The sequence below is a fragment of the Nyctibius grandis genome, chromosome 14 (genome assembly GCF_013368605.1).
Source record: "Nyctibius grandis isolate bNycGra1 chromosome 14, bNycGra1.pri, whole genome shotgun sequence".
Lineage (NCBI taxonomy): Eukaryota > Metazoa > Chordata > Aves > Nyctibiiformes > Nyctibiidae > Nyctibius > Nyctibius grandis.
The window spans coordinates 1,539,563-1,545,817 of NC_090671.1; positions in this window are offsets into that span (position 1 = coordinate 1,539,563).

Sequence of the window (6,255 nt, forward strand, 5' to 3'; positions counted from 1 at the left end):
GGTGAGGCTGGCAGGAGATGCTGTGATGGAGCAGGACCTGCCCAGCGGCCGCCCGCCCTCTACCGCACCTCAGCCAGGGGCAGCGGAGGAGCGCGGGGGCACTTGTGGCCCATCCTCTCCTCCACCAACACTAACACTGGTTTTCTTCACATTTCGTCCCAGTTTCCCAAACTGAAGAAGGAGCTGTTGGGTTGGACAACGGTGCATTTGTTTTGGCTTGGCCGGCGAGCGGCGATAAAAGCAAGCCCGTTGCCAACAATCCATTTCCTATTTCAGGCCCTACCAAAAATAAACTCGGAAGGGAAACTCCAATGAGAACGAACCATGCGTGAGACAACGGGCTCCCCAAACTGTATAGGAAATTTCTCTCCCAGCGCTCACTGGGAGGGGGGATGGCGGTGCCAGGAGTATTTCATGCTGGAGAGGGGGATCGTGAGGGGCTTGAGGAGCTCCATCAGCTCCACCAGTGGTGCAGCACAAGCCAGGATAAACTGATAGGGGTATAAATATATATTCAGCCTCGCTGCACGTAGTGGATGCGTGCTACATATGGGGAAATTCCTCCTTTACCCATAAAATTGGATGTAATGGTCCCTGGTTGCCTTCCCTGGGACACTCGGCTGCAGGGATGGGCAGGCTGGGGGCACTGGAATGTCCCCCGGCCACGTTGGTGACATCCTTACGCAGCCAGCATCCAGCCAGGCTGAGCAGATCACCCCGCAGACTGGGACCCCAAAGTGGAGCAGCCACTGCAACGCCACCAAAATCACCTCACATTCCTCACCGCAGCCATCAGCAACCTCATCAACGTCCCTGGGGGACTCCAGTGGCATTTGAGTGGCAACACATAGCAGCCTTTTTGCAGACATCATCTTCTGCTTGCGTGTCCGCCCTCTGCCCACTGGCTCTGCTCCCATGGCAGGGCTCAGCCGCTGCCAGCCCCCGGCACGCAGGAGCCCGCGGTGCCACGGGCACAGGCGCTGTGATCCCGTGGGATGCCCAGCCCCGGCATCGGCCCACGGTGCCACGGGCACGGGCGCTGTGATCCCGTGGGATGCCCGGCCCCAGCGTCAGCCCCCAGCGGGCAGGAGAAAGCTGTGCCCAGTGCTCTGGGGTCCCAGGGGTCCCATGAGCGTGGGCAGTGGCTCCAGGACCCTGTGCCACCAGCCCTGGGGCAGCATGAACACCTCGAAGCAGGACCTGCAGCTTTCCCGGAGGGTGACGGAGCCTTTTGGTGGTGGGTTGCAGCCTCTTCCCCCACGGAGGGCTGATGGGGGAGTGGTTTTGTCACAGCAGCCCTTGCAAGTGTGGGAGATGCCATGAGACACAGGACATTAATATAAACGTATAGTCCAGAGGTATATATTTTTTAATATACATACATATATACACACACAAATATATATAAATATATAAAAATATACATATTTACACTCCTATACATGCAAATTTTTTTATATGTGTAATATATATAAATATATAAATATATATATATACACACTTTTTTTCATATATATACACTCACACTCTCCTATATACTGGAGTACATAATATATATACTTATATATAAAATATATGTGTATATATAAATACATGTACATCTATATATATGTAGATATATACACATATATTTTATATAGATACACATATAATTTTATATATTTCTATTTATTTTTATATACATATATACATAAATATGTGTGTGTATATATCCACACTCATGTAATTTTATATCTATATAAGCTCCAGAAGCTGAAGGTGAGGATGGCCAAGCTGGGCTGAGCCTGCCCCCAGCCCACAGCGCCCAGGTGTCACCGGCAGCCATGTGGCAGTGCCACCCAGGCACCTCTCGACACCATGTCCCCAGACCAGGTCTTTGTGACACTGAACCCAACAAGCGCCGTGCTGGGTACCTCCCTGAGGACCTGGGGAGCAACAGGTGCGGGGGTCCCCCCGCATGGAGCCGGTGGGGAGCAGGGCAGCAGGGTGTCTGGTGGGGACTTGACCTCCCTGCACCACCCTCAGCCCAGCAGCAGCTCCAGGCTGCGAGCAGGACCTGGCACCTCCCTAAAGCCATTTTGTCCCCACAAACAGGCACCCAGGGCTGGGCAAAAGGCCCCGGTCACGCTCCTCTGCTGCAGTGCATGGCGTGGGCTCCAAACCGGAGACGTCCCTCAGCTCGTCGGGATCTCCAGGGGATGCTCCGCAGCCCTCCGACCCTCCAGCCCGAAGGATGGGGTGCACATGGATGTGCCATTTCAGGGGGGCTGGTGCTGTGCCTGGAGCACCCCGGGGCAGCGCAGGGGGGGCTGCAGCTGGAGGCCCCCGCTCGGCTCCCACCCCGGGCAGCGCGCCGAGCAAACCCGCTTTGGCTCCGTTTTAAGACTCTCCCTCACCCCATGGAGTAGTGGAAGCATTTGCATGGGATCTCATGCACCAATTAACCCCTGGCCATAATGAACCCCACAGAGCAAAGGGACGAAGCTGGGCAGCCGCAGCGCTTTGAGCTGCAAACGCGTTTCCAGCACACGGAGCCATCGCCGAGCAGATCCAAGAGACCTTATTCCAGCCCCTGGAAGCTCTGTCCGGCATCATTTTGGAAAAATCCCTGGTTTTGCATTACGGAAAGCACGAGTGCACTTGAATCCAAGCACTTGGAGCAGGGGAGGAAGAATAATCAGGGAGCAGAAAGGCAGAGGCACCCGCACGGCCGCTACCTGATTTATCCCCGCGCCTGGGCTGGCCCGGCCTTGTTTAGTCTGAGTGGGAGCACAAATCACGGCGCGATGTCATCGCTCCTCCAGCGTCTGGATTTCATTAGGGGCCACATGATGGGCCGCGGCTGCTGCTGGGGGCCGGCCGCGCTCCCCCCGCAGCGCTGCGCAGGGCCGGGGTGACGGGTCGGGGCGTGGGGCCGAACAGGCGCCTTGTCTGCAGGTGAGGGGCGGCCGCCGCCGTGGGACCCGGGCTCGGTCCCCCTGGGGTGTTTGAAGACTGTGAAAACATCCGTAGGGGAAGGGAATGTGGCCTGAAGCTGTCCCCTGCTAGTGTGGGGACTGTTGGGGCCCAGCGAGATGGACCCCCTGCAGCACCCTTAGCCCAGCAGACAGGGCCCATGAGTCTGGGTCACTGCCCCTTCCCCAGACGTCAGGCTGCTGAAACAGAGGGGGTGGCAGCCCCAGGCCAAGGGATGGAAGGGGCTGGCTGCAGAGTCTGCTGCATCCCTTGCAGCCCGCTGCACCTTTTGCATCCCTTGCACCCCACTGCAGCCCTTGCACCCCACTGCAGCCCTTGCACCCCACTGCTGCCCTTGCACCCCTTGCCTTCTTTGCAGCCCGCTGCATCCCTTGTATCCCCTGCACCCCTTGCAGTCTGCTGCACCCCTTGCAGCCCGCTGTACCCTTGCACCCTTGTCACCCTTTCAGCCCTCGCAGCCCATGGCCCCTGTGCGTAACTCCCAGCCAAGCCCGCACACTTCCCTCTCTCACCCCATCTCCCTCCCAGCTGTGGAGCACGGTGCAGTGACCCAAGAGCACCCGTGCCAGCCCCTCCAGCAGCGTGCAGAGGAAGCAGCTCCCGTCCCTTGCCCAGAGCGAGCCTCAGCTCACCAGGCAGGGCCATGCTGTCCATGGGGTGGTATAGACCTGTCACCCCGTGTCAAACAGACCTTCTGACAACGCCTCTGCTCTGCAGGGAGTGGAGACACGAGGAGCTCCCGGGATGCTGAGCCACAGCTAACAGGAATTCACCCTGGCTGAGCATCCGCGTCTCCTCTCCGTGAAGGATGTGCAGTCAGGATGTGCGTGTGCAGCATCTCCTCCGAGTCCCCACGGATGCTCAGCCCAGACAACCGCAGCCTGACCATGTTTCCCAACACATTTCTGGCCACGTGTGCTCCCCCCAGCAGGTCAAACCCAGCTTTTCCAGCTCGGTAGCCCTTGCTCCGCTGGCTACGTTGGCAGCTGGTCAGGAAAGGAGCACAGAGGTTTCACCCGGCACACCGAGAGCCAGCGACCACCTCAGTCCAGATCTTATTTTAGCTGCAGCTCAGGTGTGAAATTCCCGTTCAGATATTCAGCTCCAGAGGCCAGAGTGGGGGAAACATGTTTACTCTGCTGTGTTTAAATTGGAATAAACCTGGTGAGCCTGCGGCCGTGAGGCTCTGGCGGTCCTGGCCACGAGATCCCCTTGCCCAGGGGACGAGCGTGCACAAGGCTGAGGTCAGACATAAGGTTAAAGTGGCCTAAAAAAGGGGTGGAAGAGGCTGGGGGCAGGCAGCAAAGCCACTGCGGTGGGTGATCATGCACCCAGCACAGTGTGGGGATGAGGGGGCTGGTGCTGGAGCCCCTTCCCAGAGGTGCAGGGGGCTGGTGCAGCTCTTGGAGGGTCCAAGGAGGAGCTGGAAGAGACTCAGGGAAACCATCCAAACCAAGCCAGGTGAGGAGGGCAGGATCTGGCCCCGAGGAGATGAGCCACCCCAAGACCCAGCCCTGCGGGGGGTTTGCTGCTCTGGGAGCACCCTGGATCCATCCCTGCTCAGGTACCAGCCGGGGACTAACTGAACACATCGTGGCTCAGGCAGAGATGCTGCCGAATCACCGGCTTTGGCATGGCCGACCCAATCCGTAGCCGTGCCGGGGAGAGCAGAGCCACTGGTGGGATGCTCGCCAGCTCCTGGCCGAGCCCCAGATGATGCTGCCTTGTTCCCCGCCCCACGGTAAAAGCAGTAAAGCCGCATTCAGTGCAAAAGCCGCAGTGCATCAGCCTCTTTCGGTGACCCGGCTGCCTGGTGAAACCACGCTCGCCGAAGGCTGGGTGGCCGCGGGGGGAGCCCCCAGCTCCGGAGCTGTGACTCAGAGCCGTGGTGACGTGGCGGCTCTCCCGCAGGGACACCGGGCTCGGGCAGATGGGTTTGCACTCAGGTTTCTCTGGAGGATTACCCCTAATTGCAGTGTGCTCTGGTTGCAAAAACGAGCCGTCCCGCTCCGTGCATGTGGGCGCCCCGCTCCCGCTGCCATCTCTGCTCAACTCGGGGTCCAGCAAGGCCATAAAAATGCTGTTTTGCAGCATTTCTGAGCATGCAAACGTGCCCTTTGGGGGAAGGTAACATCCAGGCATCCCTTCGCCAAACGGGCAGCGGACACCTTTGGAAACCTCTCCATCCTGGGAGATGTTTTTCCTGCAGGTGAGTGCAAGAAGCCTGAACCCACAGGGGACCCTTTAGTCAAGGGAGAGGCAAGTGGCTCCGGTGGGAAACAGAGTCCTTTGGCCCTCTGGATGTCCCTGCACGTCCCATACCAGGGTATGGGCTCCATCACACAACGTGTGCTTGTCCCCCCTGCTTCTCCCCACCCACCTCTTCAGCAGCAGCGTGAGGAAAGGCCCATGGTTGGTTTGGGAGCTCAAGAAGAAGCAGCGAGCCAGGATCAGCCCCTGTTTCCCTCTGTGCCGAGGCAAGGGGCATCCTACTGTCCTGGTGCAGAGCCCCACGGCCGTGAGCACCCAGATGTGGCCTCATCTTGCCCAGCCGGGCACATTGCTCTGTGCTCATGGGCCACTGGCAGCCAGAGCAGGATGATGTGGTGGGACCACCTGCAGGTCCCACTGGGCTCTCCCCCAGCCCCTCTCACCCAGGTGAGCTCCACAGTGTGGATGGCAGGGTGGGGAAGGAGAGAAGGAGCTTTCTCGCTCCTTTTGTCCCTTCGTAGCTCAATCCAGGACAGGTTAAGGCTCTTCCTGGACATCACAAGCCAACTGCGGGGCTGTTTCTGCTCTCAAGCCCCTGGGTCCAGCCGCTGTGATCTCCTCCTGGGTGCTAGCAGGTCCTGGGGAGCATGGGAAGGGACCATGCTTTCTCCTCCCGTGCTGTGCCATTCAGGTGCTTGTAGAACCACTGCTGACACCTGGTTGGGGGCTCCCCCGCCCCAACTTAAGCGCACACCCCAGGAGCCTCGTGCACATCCCGACACATCACGATGTGCTCCCTGCCTGGACCACCTGGGGCATATGGAGCATGGGACTCCCCCAGGTCACCCATGCTCTCCAGCCTCTGTCCCCATGCGTGCCACTCACCCACCTCCCCCACTCTTCCAGACACAGCCTGGGGCTGCAGATTGTCCCCAACAGGAGACCCAGCTGCAGTTCAGCTCACTGAGCTTCCTCCCTCAACCTGAAGCACCGGCGTGCCCCTTGTCCCTCTGTCCCCAAGGCACTCGTGCAGGTCTCAGCCCAGAGCCCTGTCCCCCAGCTCCAGCT